This window comes from Canis lupus, chromosome 1, assembly GCF_011100685.1.
Source record: "Canis lupus familiaris isolate Mischka breed German Shepherd chromosome 1, alternate assembly UU_Cfam_GSD_1.0, whole genome shotgun sequence".
Lineage (NCBI taxonomy): Eukaryota > Metazoa > Chordata > Mammalia > Carnivora > Canidae > Canis > Canis lupus.
Genome location: NC_049222.1, coordinates 53029482 through 53048604, shown reverse-complemented (window position 1 = coordinate 53048604; position 19123 = coordinate 53029482). Strand labels below are relative to the sequence as shown.

Genomic DNA, 19123 nt, shown 5'->3' with positions numbered 1-19123 from the left:
ATAAAAGATAAACAAATATAATACTTGTTGTTTAGTTTCATTAGTATTTTTTATATTTAGTCCCTTATTTACCCTTTGCTCTTTGCTCATTTCTGGATTTGTTTCTTTCTGAGATCATTTTTCTTTCTGAAGAATTCCTTAAGCTTTTCATTTGTTGGTATTTTAATGATATTTTTAAAGAAATTTTGATTTTCCAATTATTTGTTTGTTTATAAATCATTTAATTTCAGGTGGGAATAGAATTACAAGTTGTTAGTGATTGTCTTCCAACACTGTAAAGATGCCTTTTAATTTTCTATCATTTCTATTATTCTTTTTTTTTTTGAGATTTATTTATTTTAGAGAAAGAGAGAAGGAGAATACAGGCAGGTGGAGGGGCCAAGGAAAAGGAGAGAATCTCAAGCAGACTCTCCACTGAGCCAGAGCCCAACAATGTAGGGCTCAATCTCATGACCCTGAGATCATGACCCTGAGCTGGAACCAAGAGTCAGATGCTCAACTAACTGAGCCACTTAGTGACCCTCACTTCCATTATTCGTATCAAAAGGCTAACTATCAATCTTTGCTTCTTTGGGGATAATATATGCCCTTTTCTCCTTTTTGGGTACATTTAAAATCTCTCTCTCTCTCTCTCTCTCTTTCTCTCTCTGTTTTTCATCAATCTTTATTATTTTCCAGGTTGAGATATATAGAGCTTCTTAAATCTCTGACTTGTTTGGCTATGGAAAATTCTCAGTCATTGTAATTTTAAATATTGCTCTGCCCATTTTTCTACACTGCTTTTGGTACTCACAATTACATGGATGTTAGACTTTTCTCCACTATGTTTCACATGTTTTTTATTCTCTTATCTATATTGTGAATTTTTTGTATATATCTCCCTAATTAATATGCACATTTTCTTTTGACCTGTCCTGCAGTTTGCTCTCCCTAACCTCTGCTGGTTTATTTTGCATCAAATCCATTTATTCATGACTTAATTTCAAAGTTATTTTTCTCTTACTGACATTCCATATACTTTTCATTAGGTTGATATTTTCTGGTAAAATAGTATGTATTTTTATATATCTTCTTCATCTTTCTCCTTCAGTTTATTAAATAAATTACTCATGGCTATTTTGAAGTTACTGACTGCTGAGTTCTATAATATGGATCACTTATGCATGTGTTTCTGCTTCCTTGATTTTTAAAAAAATTAGCCTTATTTCTTGGCATAGCTGGTAATATTTGATTGTCCTTGTGACAGTGTAATAAAAGATATAATAGTACATAGTTACATCTTCCTCCATGTAGCTTCCACCTTTCCCTCTGGTCAAAGAGAATAGGGGGCTAATGACTTTGATCCAATCAAGAACAAAGTGAATGAGAATAGGCTGACATTTCTGCAAGGCTCTTGCCACTCTCATTTTCTGCCTCCAGTTCCAGGCACAGCCTTCAGAAAGATCCTGAGATCAGGAACCATGGCTCCTCTCCACTGGGGATCTTCTTACTAATCTGTATCTTCTGGGAACTGGGAGACTGTGGCAAACTCTGTTCCAGATTTGATAAATGTTCTTCTAAATCCTCAGTCCCTGCCAGGTGTGGCTTTGGTTGTTGGAAGACTGGTTAAGTGTCAGGTGTGGTTCTTGGATCCTTTAGTCAGAGTGGGATTTTGGAAGCTTTTATCTTCATTAATTTTTTTCCCTCTTGAACACAACAAAATTGTCACAAACTCTGCTGATTACTTTATGTCTTATTTGTTATCTTCTGCCAAAGCAGCCTAGAATCTCAGAAACATCCCTGGCACTATGGATGACAAATTCGTCAAGGAGAACTGTAGTTGTAAAATGCTGGCTTACATCCTGGTGGTAACCTTTCAAGTCCTGGCTGATGCAGAAACCACAATACCTTCAAACAGAGGGGTTTGTGCTTTATTTGATTTTTTTACTTGTCAGTGGAAAATGTGGTCTGCTGCAAGCCGCCCATCTGAGTCAGAAGCAGAAATTCCAACTCTTGATTTGGAGGGGCGGAGAAATCTGGAATTTATGTGATGAAATTGAGAGAATAATATCATCTCTAAATTAGACTATCAAATTCATTTTAAGAAAAAATATCCTTTTGTGCTTAGCCACTCATATTTTTCAAAGTTTTTGTTAAATGCTACAATACAGGGATGCCTGGGTGGCTCAGAGGTTAAGTGCATCTGCCTTTGGCTCAAGGCATGATCCAGGAGTCCTGGGATCAAGTCCCACATTGGGCTCCCTGCATGGAGCCTGCTTATCCCTCTGCTTATGTCTCTGCCTCTCTCTTTCTGTGTCTCTCATGAATAAATAAATAAAATATTTTTTAATGCTACAACAAAAGCCATAGAAAATATGAGTATTATAGAATCTGTCTCTTATAGCTAATCTTTCCTCCACTGTAATAGTATATATATATTTTTAACCTTTATTAGGCTAGTTGAATTTTCAACTTTTAAATTCATTGCACAAAGTATATTGCTTTCAGGAATTAAAGACACATAATGTTGAACAAGCTTCTTAAAAGCTTCATAAATAAGCACAAAACCTCAAAGATAAAGTCCCAAGAATCAGTTAGTGGTAAGTACATTGGGAGGACCATTTGGATTTACAGTATGAATCATTTACAATGTAGCTAATTTTTTTTAAGATTTTATTTATTTATTCATGAGAGACACACAGAGAGAGAGAGAGAGGCAGAGACACAGGCAGGGGGAGAAGCAGGCTCTATGCAGGGAGCCCGATGTGGGACTTGATCCGGGAACTCCAGGATCACACCCTGGGCCGAAGGCAGGCGCTAAACCGCTGAGCCACCCAGGGATCCCCACAATGTAGCTAATTTGAACAATGTTTCAAGCAGCTTATCAACTCATCAAAAATAAAGACTGGATGAATTCAATACTGAAGAACACCTATGTACAAAGTTCAGGTTTTTTTCCCCAAGATGCTACCCTGACTCTAAGAAATTGCATACAAGAAGCTGTGGCCTTTGGAGAACATCTACAAAGAGAATTTTATTAATAAACATAGTACACAGCAATATGTAGCTAATTTTTTAATGTGCCATAATTAGAAACTATGGTTACACTCTGCTCATTCCATTAGGAAACAGAACTTTCTTTTGTCCCTGCTTAGGCAATCTCTCCTGACCAGGAGGCCTACACACCAGCGCAGGAGACTTTCAATTAAAACTACAGGTTGTAGTAATTGTGAATTGAAATATCACCAGAATTAAACTCCATGAATTTCTGGAGCATGTCCACTTTTAATAAATGTAAACAATCAGTCATTCCATACCCAGGATAAAGCTACACAAGCAGTGTTATTCACCCTGGCCATGGCTGCCAATCACAGATGAGACTATTGTCTGGGATGGACCTTCCAAGCTCAGGAACACCATCAGCATCGTGAAATACTGAATTCACAGCACAGTGATAATCAATTTTCTGGGCAACAGATATTTACCTGGATGAGGAAAGACCCAACAGTCCCTTGGGAGGAATGCAGAAGAAACAGGGCTCAAGTTTCTAGAAATTCTTAAAAAGCAGTGTCCCTTTGAAATGCAATGTGAGGCACTAATGTAAGTTTAATTTTTAGTACCCACATTGAAAAGTTAAAAACAAAAAGCAAAACTAATATTAATAATATATTTTATTTAACCTAATCTGTCAAAAATGTTTTCATTTCAACATGTAATCAATATAAAAATTGATGTATTTTGCATTATTTTTTATAATAAGTTTTGGTTTTTTAAAAGATTTTATTCATTTATTCATGAAAGACACATAGAGAGAGAGGCAGGGACACAGCCAGAGGGACAAGCAGGCTTTCTGTGGGGAGCCCAATGCGGGACTTGATCTCAAGACCCTAGGATCATGGCCAAAGCCGAAGGCAAACACTCAACCACTGAGCCACCCAGGTGTCCCGATACTAAATTTTTCTTTAAACATTTTTTAAAATTTTTATTTATTTATGATAGTCAGAGAGAGAGAGAGAGAGAGAGAGAGAGGCAGAAACATAGGCAGAGGGAGAGGCAGGCTCCATGCACCGGGAGCCCGATGTAGGATTCGGTCCCCGGTCTCCAGGATCGCACCCTGGGCCAAAGGCAGGCGCCAAACCGCTGCGCCACCCAGGGATCCCCCGATACTAAATTTTTCAACTTGATTTGTACTTTACATGGAGAGAACATCTCAGTTTGGACTAGTCAAATTTCAGGTACCCAGTAGCCACAGGTGGCGAATATCTACTATGACAGATAGCATATGTCTAAAGCCACACAGTTTCTTTTAAGAATTATAAATGTCTACACTTTGCAACCTTTGGAAAAACAGCTAATGCTGTAACCAGTAAACATAATTAACAAATTAATGAATTACCCTATTTTTACAGATTCAACGGGCATGTTCCATTCCCTATTATTAATAGCTTTAATGCATGAAGTTCTGTTAATACTCAAATATACAAAATAACAAAATATGCCGTTGATAGCTAATATATATTTAATTAGATTATGAAAATATGGACGTGAAGAATATATATACAAATATTAAGCCAGAGTTTGTTCTAAGAAAAGAGGGAAGCAGATATTATGTGTGGGGCATAAAAAGGTACTTGTTTGTAAAACCTTCAAAGAATCTTTTTTCAAAAGAAACTATGTTCTATTTCACATTTCTTAATGTTATAGGTTGTTCATTAGAGTCTAAGTAGCAGACCTTGTTTTACCTTTTCCTTACGGAAAAATATCTCTTATTGATACATAAGGTAAAACATCAGAACATTTACACTGGTTTTAGTGCCTTAGAATATGAAAAACTGAGTTTCAAAAGAAAGAATCCACACATTCCATTCTTTCTGATGGCTGAATATATGCATTTTTCTCAACAGGAACTATGGAGAATTCAAATATGCTGAATGAAGGAGAAAAGCAAATTTGCCCAAGGCTCACCACCCAATTGCAATGAAAGCATCACAATGCTGTACAAATCACGGAGATTTGCCCCTGTCACTCGTCATCACAGATCCTGAATCATTTTCTGCATCAGGACCCAAACACACTCTTGGTGACCCCAGGAGATTTTGGTAGTCTGCGGTAATTTTAATTAGTCGTATTTTCAAATTTGTTGGTGTGCTCCCTTACGGAAAATTTATTCTTTGAGCAAAATAGACTGTAATAAGGCAGAGGTGCTTCTTGCCAGAAGCACCTGTTACCAGGTTGTTGTTAGGTGGCTGAAAAATTACAGATAATGAAAGGAAGACTTGGGGGGATCACAGCATTTCAGAGTGTGTGAAAAAATAACCTTAATATCCGTTTCCTCCACTCTTATTCACAGAAACAGAGTGCACGTACCTAAATTGCCTTTGCAAATAACAATGTTGGCAAACACCTTCTCTATATTGTCAGGGATGCCTGAGTAGACATTACTCATGTTTCCTTTTAAAAAATTAGTGCCAATACCTGGACTCTCTTTTTTTCCCACTGCAACTTAAAACAGAGGGTATCTTATTTTTCCTTAAAAAGATTTTATTTATTTATTCATGAGACACACACACACACAAAGAGAGAGAGAGATAGAGTCAGAGACACAGGCAGAGGGAGAAGCTAACTCCATGCAAGGAGCCCGATGTGGGACTCCATCCTGGATCCAGGGATCATGCCCTGAGTCAAAGGCAGATGTTCAACTGTGAGCCACTCAGGTGTCCCAAAACACAGAGTATCTTCAATGCCTTCAATATTTAACAACCACATAAAAATAATCCTGAAAATAAGGAAGAGATGGGGAGGGGGTGTTGGCATTAACTATAATTAGGGACTAAATAAACCCCAAGTAATTTGGGCTTTTATTTACTGATACTCAAATATAATGTGCAGTTTTTCTGCCAAATGATTCAATTACAGTAATTGTAGTTTTCAAAAATGGAGAAAGTGATTTCCTGCATCTCAGGTCTTTCCACACCATGGACGATCTTTCTTAGTAACAATGTATTAAATAAAGTATTTCTGTGCTGTCTCTCCTCATTAAGACCATTCATCAGGGGGTGAGAGGCTGAACATCTGAAGAGGAATATAATGGCACAGGGTACAAAAGACACATGTCATAATGGCAGGCAAGAGGCAGCGCTCTGATTTGCTGGAGTAGAGGGACCACAGTCTCTCCTCATGTCTTACCTGGAAAGATTACAATTTATTTCATGGCATCAGCTTGGATTACTACATGCAACTTCCACTCCACAAAGAGAAAACTCTCATATTTCCTTGCTTCTGAATTGACTGAGCCTCCTTCAGGTGGCCTAAATAAATGCCTTCATTCACCACAAAGAGCAAGGGGCTCCCCATCTCTCTCCACAGAAGCGCTGATTTGCAAATAAATACTAATTCTAAATTAATTCCAAAGTGGAAGAAAGAGAGCAGCCTGGGTGGCTCAGCGGTTTAGCTCCGCCTTCAGCCCAGGGCCTGATCCTGAAGACCTGAGATAGAGTCCCACATCGGGCTCCCTGCATGGAGCCTGCTTCTCCCTCTGCTTGTGTTTCTGCCTCTCTCTCTCTCCTCGTGTGTGTCTCTCATGAATGGATAAATAAAATCTTAAAAAAAAAAAAAAGTGGAAGAAAGAAAAAAAATCGGTATCACATCAAAGCAACTCTTTTCTTGGGGCATCTGTTGAACATAGGGAGTGGATTAAACAAGACTAAGTATAGGTGGAACTCACCCAGCCAAGCCAGACAGCAACTCACAGCTCACCAGTAAGTAGCACCACTGTCCCAGACCTCAGAATGGACAGGAGGAGGGCGTCTGCGTGGCTCAGTGGTTGAGCGTCTGCCTTTGGCTCAGGTCGTGATCCCGGGGCTCTGGAATCGAGCCCCACATTGGGGTCCCTGCAGGAAGCCTGCCTCTCCCTCTGTCTGTGTCTCTCTTTCTCTCTGTGTCTCTCATGAATAAATAAATAAAATCTTTAAAAATGGACAGGAGGAGAATCACAGGACATGGAAACAAGACATTTGAGATTTGTACTAGGAATAGAATCGAGTTCATCGGAAAGTAGTTTTCCAGGGAATAAATAAGGACCTTCCTTCCATGAACGTGAGGCATTGGTAATTTCAAAACTAGACAGCGGTGGGGAAAATTGAAAGGCTGGTCCATTCTCCCCTCTGGTCTTGCTTCCCTGAGTCTGCATTGTAGGACTGAGCCAATCCACCCTGATATATTTTATAACCCAAGGCTAAATGTCCTCACTCTCCCTGGCCAATTTTTCTATCAGTGAGTTTCTTTCCCTCTGTTTGAGAACACTTACTGTGCAAACGGCCGACTTAAGAATGACCTCCCATCTGGCGTTAGACCCCTTTTATCCACGTTACTGTAGACCAAGTGAATGGGAAGCAATGTTTCTCTCATTTTTTTTTATTGCATTCAAAATGTGCTTTTCAATTAAGAAGATGGGATGGCGGGCGAGGTTTTCTTTTTGATGGGAGGTCAGTTAATGCTCTTATTTCAGAAGATTGTGCAGTATTTTAAAAGAAAGCAAAGCCAGTATCATTAGTAATAAGCTAGAAAACAATTAACTGGTGCCCTAACAAACTGATAGTCACAGTAAGCTACTTTTGTAGAAAAATCATGGGAATAATTGATTTAAGGAAATGCAACTGTCAACAAGTAAAACTGTGATTATTTTGTCTGGACTTCCAGCTGAGGAACAATTTACATCAACAAACTAATTATTCTTTTTCTTGTGTTCCTAACAAGTTTATCTATTAATTTATGGGTGTGCTAAAAACCACTAAATGGAAACCTGTGTGAAGCGTAAATATTGGTCTCTGTTTCAAAGGCAGCAAGTACACTCTGGGGACTGAGGATGAAGACGGTTCACAGGCGACTGGGCAGGACCTTTCTGAGGTCACAATGAAGATCACCGCTCAGGGCCACCCTGGTTGTGATCACAGCTCGGCCATCACTTAGATACTGCTAGGATACTCGTCCTCTTTCAAAATTGTAGGGCTTAAAAAAAGCCCAACTCCCTCTTCCAAGATTAGTCCCTTGGAAGGAAAAAGAGAAGACAGAGGAATTCTCTTTGGGATGCATCTGTTGTGAGACAAGCTGATTGAAGTCTTGCTGAAGTCTGAGGCATGACATGTTTGTGTGCGCACTGCACTGAATTAAGGACTTCTGAACTGGGACACCTGGGTGGCTCAGCAGTTGAGCGTCTGCCTCTGGTTCAAGGCATGATCCCGGGATCTGGGATCGGGTACCACATCGGTCCCCCTGTGAGGAGCCTCCTTCTCCCTCTGCTATCTCTGCCTCTGTCTCTGGGTCTCTCATGAATAAATAAAAAAAATCTTTTTTTTAAAGCACTTCTGAATGTAATGATTATATAATCAATGAGTAGAACAAAATAATCTCCATGTCCCCTCCAACATTTTGGAAAGGTAGTGGTGGACAATGGAGACTTGAGAAATTCTAGGTAGAAGGAGCTTGGGAGTAGTGATCTGGTCCTATGAGACGAGAACAGAATTTTTCTTGACAGCACATTTGCACAGTAAGTATACTGCATTTGCCCAGATTATCTGTTTAGGGTGGCTCGGGGTAGGGAGGTACGTGATCAGAAAGAGTTTCGTGAGTCAGCCACCTCCAGAATGCTAAAACTGACTCTCTTAGAATAATAACCTTTATAACCTAACCTCAACTTACAGATGGGAAAATTCCCCACAGGTATGGCCAAGGTCCCAAGACCAAGCCAACTAGAAGCAGTTGGGTCCTGACTCAGGTGTCCTGTCCTGTCCTGTCCTGTCCTATCCCTCTTCCCATGGCTCTTTGCTTTCACTTCTCAATCTAACATTTGTTCCCTCTCCAGGTGTATTAGAGCAAAGTTACAGAGGGAGCACATGTAGACATCGGATGGGCCAACTTTATGTGACTCATAACTTGCCTTCCCAGGGAGCAGTCAGTGTCCCCCCAGGAGTGGCTACACAACTGATAAGACCCAGTGCAAAGTGGAATGGGAAACTCTGGTTCAAAATTGACATAAAAGTTTGTCCTTTCCTCAGTGGTCCTTCTCTGCAATAGCCATGACATCTATTTGACTGATTTTTAATGACATGATAAGTAAACATATGTTTTAATTATCAACACAAAGTTCACCATTCATCTTTATATCAAGAAGTGTCAGGTTTCAACGAAAGTATGAGCTCCTTTAACTGGTCAGAGGAATTGCTGAAATGTGTATTCCTATTTCCCAGCATGTACATGCCTATGTACATTGTTCTTATCAGAACAGTAGAAACCTTGTGCAAAACCAGAAATACTGATCAAAACCAATCCAACTGTATTTATTTCACTTCTTGCTCTGTGCACACTCTGTTAACGTGCACATTCTACCAACACACCTTAATAGTAAGGAAGGACAAAAAGGGACAGGAAACGACACATTACCCGATCTTTTCTCTTCCATGTCATGATTTGCAGTTTAACTGGTTGGTTAATACCGGAAATTAACACTAGTTACAAAGGATGGAATAGAGTTCTTGGCTGCTCTATTTCTTAAAATGGCATTGCCTTCTTTCTGCTTTTGAAGAAAGCCCTTGTTCAAAAGGGAAGCATGGTCCCTGGGAGCTATCAGTGCCCCTTTACACATTAGACATCACGGATATACCTTCTATTGCTTTGGGTCTCTTGTACTCTCACCCATTGTGGGGCCCCAGGAATTCCAATGGCACATTACAAATGCTACATACAAATGTATACATACACATGCGTGTACCTCCTCTGCTCATGTACAAAAAACAAGTTCAAAGGTAAAATTTTTAAGGACTGTGGACAGCAACTACAGAGTGTTAAAGCAAATGTGGTGCCCTTCTGCATGGTGAGTAGAGGGAGGGGTCTATGTATTGCACGTGCCTCACATTTCTGAAGCTCCAATCACTCTAAAGAATGCTTGGCTAAGCTGTATCTAAAGTTCGAAGCACAGCTTAGAAATCCCTGTGTCTTCAATGGTAAATTAAACCCAATATATGTGAAATCGAAAAATTTCTATATCCTGTGGAATCAATATGTGGAAATCAAGCTATTAGATAGAACATTCTACTGCTCGACCAAGGCATACATGTGAGTATTTCCTATCACAACAAAATGTTAAATTATGGGGATCCCTGGGTGGCTCAGCGGTTTAGCACCTACCCTCGGCCCAGGGCATGATTCTGGAGTCCTGGGATTGAGTCCCACATCATTGAGTCTGCTTCTCCCTCTGCCTGTGTCTCTGCGTCTCACTCTGTCTGTGTCTCTCATGAATATATAAATAAAATATTTTTAAAAAATGTTAAAGTATAATGATTTATGTTCCTGACCTGATAGTCACAGAATCACATCTAGGGCAAAGAAATCCTAAAGATGAAAGAAAAGCCTACTGTTTTGACAGACTGGGGAAACCAAGGTGATCAAAAGCTTTGCCCAAGACCATGGATCTAGTAGTGATAAATAAGAGAAGATTCTTCCAGTGGCCTTGTCCACACCTCATTTCCTACTTTAGGGAATTCCTTTATTCATTTACTGATGGGTTGCGGATACACACAAGGTGATTTAAAGTGTGACTAAGAAATGATCTTTTGCCTTTAGTTCTGTGAAAATTAAAGTTTTACAGGAAACTGTGTAAACCATCCAATTTGGAAATAAAGTCACTCTCTTAGAATTCATGGGGATGAGCATAAAGCAATGTAGCCATCTTAAACAAAAATATGTGAACTCTCTTTCTTTGGCATTTCTTGTTATTACAGTCTTTTAACATCCCATCCTCCTATGATTAAGTTTGGTGTTTGCATCATTCTAAATTTTAAAAGAAAGTACAGAGGGCTGACATATTAAAATGTTTTTATAGAAAATAATTGGGCAATGACTACTGAAAGGAAGTTTCTAGTTTTTTGCTAATATAACTCTTTGTGTGGGTAGGAGGAAGGGAGTCCAAATAAATAAGAATCCTAGGCTGGATGAACTAAACAAACAACCAACCAACCAACCCATGTGTATCTAAATATATACGGATAGTTTGAAACTCATAGGATACTGATTAAAATCTAAGCATGAGCCAGAAGAAAATTTAGAACCTCAACCCTTAACAATGCAAAAAAATGAGTTTAGGGAAAGAACATTAAAAAAAAGTCTAATATCTCCTTTTATTCTTTGTGTACAATGCAACTGGATCAAGTGTTCTAAAACAAAGCAACTATTAATTGTTTCCTTGAGCTGTGGGAACAGCCCAGTGAAATCTAAAATGCAGTAGGCTGAGGCAGAAAGTTGATCCTACAATATATTGCCAGGACACAAGGAATTTTTGAACTAGAAAAAATTTGCATGATTTCAATTTTTTTTCCCCAGGTAGAGACGCGGATTCTCCAACCATTTAATCCCACCCAATGCTACTGCAAAGCAATGCTCTTAGACCTTTCCAGTTGCTGAGAGATCTTCTTGCCAGGGCACATGTGTATCCTGAGCCACTTCTGCGATCTCCACGCAGTGAAGAGGGATGAGTCTCAGCATATTTGTAGACCATAGAGAGAAATCTGCCTTCTGGATTACCTGTGGGGAGTGTGTGAGCAGTGGTGAATAGAGGGCTCCTGCTTACAGCAGGCAGAAGGCAAGCTGATAAGGCTCTTCCATGGGTGATGCCATGTGCTTATTTGAATGATAAGTCAGAGTTTGCAAGTGTCATTTGGTCCCATTGGTATTCATCACAGGAGTTCTTAGCATCCCTACACAACCGTCTGTGCCCATTTGGTTCGCCACACCCCCTCCTTCAAGATCATACCCTACCTCAATCTCCTTCCCCAGTGGTGTCTGGGAGGAAAGGGTCTGCATGACCTAATAGAGAAGGAGAATATGGACAGTCTTCAGGTCCCCAGGAGGCCGGAAGCTTCTTCTGTCCCATTGGTCTTTCCAAGGATCTTCCTTCCCTGCCTGTGGTTAATCCCTGAGAGCATCAGCAGGGAAGTCAGTGTCTGGTCAACTCTGATTCTGTTTGCAAGAAGCCTCAGTCAAGATGCTGTGATGCTACAGAGGCTCTGACTGGTGGCTCTGACACCCTGAGGTTGGATCCTAATTTCCTCCCACCTTGGCTGGGCAATGACTTGAAGCACAACTGAACTCCCCATCAGGAAACCTCACTGGCAGGCTCCCACCGATTCTCAGGTAACCTCTCTCTTGCCTGAGGACAACTTTCAATTTCATTGGCAGTCTCCAGAGACTCATAGCTTGGATCCTTGAGGCAAAGGACGGTCCCTTCCCTGGCATGAGGTCTGGGAGAAACTCAAGTTCAGAGGTGGATGGCTGCAAGGCACTCCCATGTAGGGCAGGGGTTGAAAGTATCAGGTTCATTATCCCACTTTAGATACCCAGTACCCTCCTGATATATCAATTATTTTATATTTTAAAATCCAACTACCCACCTGTCCAGTCACGGTTTTGCTTTTTATCACCCATATCTTTTATTCAGTAAATATAGCCAGCCCGTGCCCTGGATGTGCTGCAGCCACTTCAGCTTTGAAAAACCAAGTGATGCCCTTGGGATAACAGAATACATAATTTTGAGTTGAGAACCTCCTGGCTCAGTGTTGCTCATGTGGACTGTGCTTGGCAGCACGAGATCCAGACCGTGGCAGGAAAAGGAATGGTGAAACAACCCGAGCAAGGACCCTGATCGTTGTCCTATCACTTATTCTCAGGAGAAGGCAGGAGGTAAAGAATTGAGGGGCTTGGCTACAGAGCACTCCTGGTTCAGGGGAGCAGGGGAACATCGGAGCCTGGAAGGCTTCTTCAGTGAGTGGGAACTTGTCATTGCTGGGTGAGGAGGACTTGAACAAGGTTACAGGGTGTGGAGGTGATGCCAGGGGAGGGGGTGAAAGTCTAGGAGAAATAGGATTAAATCCAGGTAAGACCTTGCAGAGCATGAGTCAGAGCTGGCTCTAAAACCAGGGCTGAGAAGTTGGTCTTGAATGAAGAGCCATGTGTTGAGGTGAAGATAAGATGAGAAGGTGAAGGTGGTGAATTTGTCGATGCTGGGCAGCTCGGTGAGGGCAGGTGCCTAGAGATTTGTGCCCACCACCCTCAGCAGGTGGGGATCTGTGCAGAACCAGGCTGCCCGAGGGGCCGCTCTGCACTTTGTTTCATGCTGTCACTGTCTTAAAATCCTTAATCATTTGATCTTTGAACTTGTGACATGTCAGTGAAGTCTCAGGGGTGATGGGGCATGTGTGTGAGCAGAGGTGATGCATGCAATATGCATGTCTGTCCTCAGCAGCCCTGCCACTCCACTGGAGAGAGTGCCCTTGGTGATCATGAGCAAGAACCTGTGCACCAGGCAGGGTAAGCTGTTATATCTGTGGTGGGAAACAGGGGGTACCAGCAACCCCCAGATGCTACCACACTTTTCTCTCAAACCAGATCTTACTTAGAACAAGGAAAGAAGGGGGGAGGAGCAAGATGGCGGAGGAGTAGGGTCTCCAAATCACCTGTCTCCACCAAACTACCTAGAAAACCTTCAAATTATCCTGAAAATCTATGAATTCGGCCTGAGATTTAAAGAGAGACCAGCTGGAATGCTACAGTGAGAAGAGTTCGCGCTTCTATCAAGGTAGGAAGACGGGGAAAAAGAAATAAAGGAACAAAGGCCTCCAAGGGGGAGGGGCCCCGCGAGGAGCCGGGCTGAGGCCGGGGCGAGTGTCCCCAGGACTGGAGAGCCCCGTCCCGGAGACGCAGGAGCTGCACCGACCTTCCCGGGGGAAAGGGGCTCGCGGGGAGTTGGAGCAGGACCCAGGAGGGCGGGGATGCCCTCGGGCTCCCGGGGACACTAACAGACACCTGCGCCCCGGGAGAGTGCGCCGAGCTCCCTAAGGGCTGCAGCGCGCACGGGACCCGAGCAGCTCGGGGGGCTCGGGCGGAGGAAGAGGCTCCGTGCGGAGGGGGCTGCGCGGTTCCAGGAGCAGCTCGGGGGGGCTCGGGCGGCGGCTCCGCGGAGGGGGTTGCGCGGCGGCGGCCCGGGAGCGCGAATCCAACAGCGCAGGCTCCGGAGCACAGGGCGCCGGGACACAGCCCAGGATCCCGCCTCCCCCGGGACAGGCAGAGGCCGGGAGGGCCCAGGACAGCAAGGACGCTCCTGCCCCGAGCTGAGCAGATCAGCGGCCCCGCCCCGGAGCCTCCAGGCCCTGCAGACGGAGTTCCTGCCGGAGCTGAATCCAGGTTTCCAGAGCTGCCCCGCCACTGGGGCTGTTCCTCCTGCGGCCTCACGGGGTAAACAACCCCCACCGAGCCCTGCACCAGGCAGGGGCACAGCAGCTCCCCCAACTGCTAACACCTGAAAACCAGCACAACAGGCCCCTCCCCCAGAACACCAGCTAGACGGACAACTTCCAGGAGAAGCCAAGGGACTTAAAGTACACAGAATCAGAAGATACTCCCCGGTGGTTCTTTTTTGTTTGTTTGTTTTGTTTTTGTTTTTGTTTTGTTTGCTTTTTGATTTGTTTCCTTCCCCCACCCCCTCTTTTTCTCCTTTCTCTTTCTTATCTTTTTCTTCTTTTTTTTTTTTTTCGTTTTTTTTTTTCTTTTTCTTCCCTTTTTTTTTCTCTTTCTCTTTTCTTTCCTTCTTTCTCTCCTCTCTTTTTCTCTTTTTCCCAATACAACTTGCTTTTGGCCACTCTGCACTGAGCAAAATGACTAGAAGGAAAACCTCACCTCAAAAGAAAGAATCAGAAACAGTCCTCTCTCCCACAGAGTTACAAAATCTGGATTACAATTCAATGTCAGAAAGCCAATTCAGAAGCACTATTATACAGCTACTGGTGGCTCTAGAAAAAAGTATAAAGGACTCAAGAGACTTCATGACTGCAGAATTTAGAGCTAATCAGGCAGAAATTAAAAATCAATTGAATGAGATGCAATCCAAACTAGAAGTCCTAACGACGAGGGTTAACGAGGTGGAAGAACGAGTGAGTGACCTAGAAGACAAGCTGATAGCAAAGAGGGAAACTGAGGAAAAAAGAGACAAACAATTAAAAGACCATGAAGATAGATTAAGGGAAATAAACGACAGCCTGAGGAAGAAAAACCTACGTTTAATTGGGGTTCCCGAGGGCGCCGAAAGGGACAGAGGGCCAGAATATGTATTTGAACAAATTCTAGCTGAAAACTTTCCTAATCTGGGAAGGGAAACAGGCATTCAGATCCAGGAAATAGAGAGATCTCCCCCTAAAATCAATAAAAACCGTTCAACACCTCGACATTTAATTGTGAAGCTTGCAAATTCCAAAGATAAAGAGAAGATCCTTAAAGCAGCAAGAGACAAGAAATCCCTGACTTTTATGGGGAGGAGTATTAGGGTAACAGCAGACCTCTCCACAGAGACCTGGCAGGCCAGAAAGGGCTGGCAGGATATATTCAGGGTCCTAAATGAGAAGAACATGCAACCAAGAATACTTTATCCAGCAAGGCTCTCATTCAAAATGGAAGGAGAGATAAAGAGCTTCCAAGACAGGCAGCAACTAAAAGAATATGTGACCTCCAAACCAGCTCTGCAAGAAATTTTAAGGGGGCCTCTTAAAATTCCCCTTTAAGAAGAAGTTCAGTGGAACAGTCCACAAAAACAAAGACTGAATAGATATCATGATGACACTAAACTCATATCTCTCAATAGTAACTCTGAATGTGAACGGGCTTAATGACCCCATCAAAAGGCGCAGGGTTTCAGACTGGATAAGAAAGCAGGACCCATCTATTTGCTGTCTACAAGAGACTCATTTTAGACAGAAGGACACCTACAGCCTGAAAATAAAAGGTTGGAGAACCATTTACCATTCGAATGGTCCTCAAAAGAAAGCAGGGGTAGCCATCCTTATATCAGATAAACTAAAATTTACCCCAAAGACTGTAGTGAGAGATGAAGAGGGACACTCTATCATACTTAAAGGATCTATTCAACAAGAGGACTTAACAATCCTCAATATATATGCCCCGAATGTGGGAGCTGCCAAATATATCAATCAATTATTAACCAAAGTGAAGAAATACTTAGATAATAATACACTTATACTTGGTGACTTCAATCTAGCTCTTTCTATACTCGATAGGTCTTCTAAGCAAAACATCTCCAAAGAAACGAGAGCTTTAAATGATACACTGGACCAGATGGATTTCACAGATATCTACAGAACTTTACATCCAAACTCAACTGAATACACATTCTTCTCAAGCGCACATGGAACTTTCTCCAGAATAGACCACATATTGGGTCACAAATCGGGTCTGAACCGATACCAAAAGATTGGGATTGTCCCCTGCATATTCTCGGACCATAATGCCTTGAAATTAGAACTAAATCACAACAAGAAGTTTGGAAGGACCTCAAACACATGGAGGTTAAGGACCATCCTGCTAAAAGATAAAAGGGTCAACCAGGAAATTAAGGAAGAATTAAAAAGATTCATGGAAACTAATGAGAATGAAGATACAACCGTTCAAAATCTTTGGGATGCAGCAAAAGCAGTCCTAAGGGGGAAATACATCGCAATACAAGCATCCATTCAAAAACTGGAAAGAACTCAAATACAAAAGCTAACCTTACACATAAAGGAGCTAGAGAAAAAACAGCAAATAGATCCTACACCCAAGAGAAGAAGGGAGTTAATAAAGATTCGAGCAGAACTCAACGAAATCGAGACCAGAAGAACTGTGGAACAGATCAACAGAACCAGGAGTTGGTTCTTTGAAAGAATTAATAAGATAGATAAACCATTAGCCAGCCTTATTAAAAAGAAGAGAGAGAAGACTCAAATTAATAAAATCATGAATGAGAAAGGAGAGATCACTACCAACACCAAGGAAATACAAACGATTTTAAAAACATATTATGAACAGCTATACGCCAATAAATTAGGCAATCTAGAAGAAATGGACGCATTCCTGGAAAGCCACAAACTACCAAAACTGGAACAGGAAGAAATAGAAAACCTGAACAGGCCAATAACCAGGGAGGAAATTGAAGCAGTCATCAAAAACCTCCCAAGACACAAGAGTCCAGGGCCAGATGGCTTCCCAGGAGAATTTTATCAAACGTTTAAAGAAGAAATCATACCTATCCTCCTAAAGCTGTTTGGAAAGATAGAAAGAGATGGAGTACTTCCAAATTCGTTCTATGAAGCCAGCATCACCTTAATTCCAAAGCCAGACAAAGACCCCGCCAAAAAGGAGAATTACAGACCAATATCCCTGATGAACATGGATGCAAAAATTCTCAACAAGATACTGGCCAATAGGATCCAACAGTACATTAAGAAAATTATTCACCATGACCAAGTAGGATTTATCCCTGGGACACAAGGCTGGTTCAACACCCGTAAAACAATCAATGTGATTCATCATATCAGCAAGAGAAAAACCAAGAACCATATGATCCTCTCATTGGATGCAGAGAAAGCATTTGACAAAATACAGCATCCATTCCTGATCAAAACTCTTCAGAGTGTAGGGATAGAGGGAACATTCCTCGACATCTTAAAAGCCATCTATGAAAAGCCCACAGCAAATATCATTCTCAATGGGGAAGCACTGGGAGCCTTTCCCCTAAGATCAGGAACAAGACAGGGATGTCCACTCTCACCACTGCTGTTCAACATAGTACTGGAAGTCCTAGCCTCAGCAATCAGACAACAAAAAGACATTAAAGGCATTCAAATTGGCAAAGAAGAAGTCAAACTCTCCCTCTTCGCCGATGACATGATACTCTACATAGAAAACCCAAAAGTCTCCACCCCAAGATTGCTAGAACTCATACAGCAATTCGGTAGCTGTGGCAGGATACAAAATCAATGCCCAGAAGTCAGTGGCATTTCTATACACTAACAATGAGACTGAAGAAAGAGAAATTAAGGAGTCAATCCCATTTACAATTGCACCCAAAAGCATAAGACACCTAGGAATAAACCTCACCAAAGATGTAAAGGATCTATACCCTCAAAACTATAGAACACTTCTGAAAGAAATTGAGGAAGACACAAAGAGATGGAAAAATATTCCATGCTCATGGATTGGCAGAATTAATATTGTGAAAATGTCAATGTTACCCAGGGCAATATACACGTTTAATGCAATCCCTATCAAAATACCATGGACTTTCTTCAGAGAGTTAGAACAAATTATTTTAAGATTTGTGTGGAATCAGAAAAGACCCCGAATAGCCAGGGGAATTTTAAAAAAGAAAACCATATCTGGGGGCATCACAATGCCAGATTTCAGGTTGTACTACAAAGCTATGGTCATCAAGACAGTGTGGTACTGGCACAAAAACAGACACATAGATCAGTGGAACAGAATAGAGAATCCAGAAGTGGACCCTGAACTTTATGGGCAACTAATATTCGATAAAGGAGGAAAGACTATCCATTGGAAGAAAGACAGTCTCTTCAATAAATGGTGCTGGGAAAATTGGACATCCACATGCAGAAGAATGAAACTAGACCACTCTCTTGCACCATACACAAAGATAAACTCAAAATGGATGAAAGATCTAAATGTGAGACAAGATTCCATCAAAATCCTAGAGGAGAACACAGGCAACACCCTTTTTGAACTCGGCCACAGTGACTTCTTGCAAGATACATCCACAAAGGCAAAAGAAACAAAAGCAAAAATGAACTATTGGGACTTCATCAAGATAAGAAGCTTTTGCACAGCAAAGGATACAGTCAACAAAACTCAAAGACAACCTACAGAATGGGAGAAGATATTTGCAAATGACCTATCAGATAAAGGGCTAGTTTCCAAGATCTATAAAGAACTTATTAAACTCAACACCAAAGAAACAAACAATCCAATCATGAAATGGGCAAAAGACATGAACAGAAATCTCACAGAGGAAGACATAGACATGGCCAACATGCATATGAGAAAATGCTCTGCATCACTTGCCATCAGGGAAATACAAATCAAAACTACAATGAGATACCACCTCACACCAGTGAGAATGGGGAAAATTAACAAGGCAGGAAACAACAAATGTTGGAGAGGATGCGGAGAAAAGGGAACCCTCTTACACTGTTGGTGGGAATGTGAACTGGTGCAGCCACTCTGGAAAACTGTGTGGAGGTTCCTCAAACAGTTAAAA

The 19123-nt window shown here is 41.7% G+C and overlaps 1 long non-coding RNA gene across 1 annotated transcript; it reads left to right on the top strand.

Annotated features, from left to right (window-relative positions):
* Nucleotides 1–1592: 1592 nt before the first annotated feature.
* On the top strand, nt 1593–8281 carry LOC111090691. Its single transcript, XR_005353094.1, has 3 exons — nt 1593–1901; nt 4884–5088; nt 7817–8281. It is a non-coding gene; the product is annotated as an uncharacterized LOC111090691 (long non-coding RNA).
* Nucleotides 8282–19123: the final 10842 nt, after the last annotated feature.